Genomic DNA, 1,310 nt, shown 5'->3' with positions numbered 1-1,310 from the left:
AAAACCAAGCCAATACAGGGGAATCTTTAATTGCCATTACTATCACAATTGCCTATTCTAGCTAATTCTCTAAACCTTTAAGGCAGAGAAAGTGTCCGTCCATGTTAGATAAGGGAGATTCTTGTTCTGAGAGCTTCCTTTTCCCAATAAAGTCAAAGATCAAGTCCCTACCCTATCAATTTAATTAAGAAACATGCATTGCATCCATACTCCACACAAAACAGGGCTATAAGTATAGGATGGAAATTACCAAAAATTCTACATGGTTTCAAAGAAGTCAATAAGATTATGAGGTGCCTAAAATTCATATCATCTAATGGTCCATTATGGGAATTAGAGATATTTAACATACACAAGTTGTATTTAGGATTTGGAGGCAGAGTGGAGAGAGTATTGGGCCTGAACTGAGGAAAAAAATATCCTGACTTCAAATTTGGCTTCTGACACTGACCAGCTTTATAATCCTGGACAATTTAGTCCTAATTGCCTCAGTTTCCTCATCTGTAAAATGAACTGGAGAAGGAAATGGCAAATCACTCCAGTATCTCTGCCAAGAATACCCGAAAATTGATTAACAAAAGTCAAACATGACTGAAAATGACTGAAAAATCACAAGGAAGCCTGGGTCAAAGAACTTGGGGTGGGAGAGGAATGATAGCACTATGAGTTTACAAATGGCTAATCTATGGAAAAAGGATTTGGAATATTCTGCTTGGCCCCAAAGAGCAGAACAAGGAGCAATGACAGAAGCTTCAAAGAAGCAAACTTGGGTTTGATAGAAGGAAAAACTTCCTTATTTAGGGGTCATGAAAAGGAAATTGGCCCAAATGGGTCTTTGCTCTATAAACTGAGAAGTTTTATATAAAGTCTAAGGGACCTTTTGCTGAAAATGCTCTCTAGGAGGTTCCAATGCAGATTTCTTACACACATACATATATTATTATTATTAATTGTTTGTTTACTTTTCCTTGAGTTTCACATTTTGTCCCCTTCGCTCCCCCCACCCCCATGGTGGCATACAGTCAAGCATAGCATCTATAAATACTTTCACATTATACATTAATCAGGTTATAATGTTGGATTGTATCAGATTGAATGAAAAATGGTAGAGAGGACATAAAACAAAACAAGAAAAGGAAAAAGCTCAGGTGTTTGCTTCCATCTGGATATAGACTCAGTTCTTTCTAGTTCTTTCGCTGGATGTACACATTTCCAGCATGAGTCTTTTGGGATTGACTTATATCACTGCATTGCTGAGAAGAGTGCAGTGTATCAAAGATAGTAATCACACATACGTTATGTCTGTAGTT

Source organism: Petaurus breviceps, unplaced genomic scaffold (genome assembly GCF_028583685.1).
Source record: "Petaurus breviceps papuanus isolate PSGF00001 unplaced genomic scaffold, PetGlider_PUasm1.0 208, whole genome shotgun sequence".
NCBI lineage: Eukaryota > Metazoa > Chordata > Mammalia > Diprotodontia > Petauridae > Petaurus > Petaurus breviceps.
Note: the sequence above shows the minus strand (reverse complement) of the source record.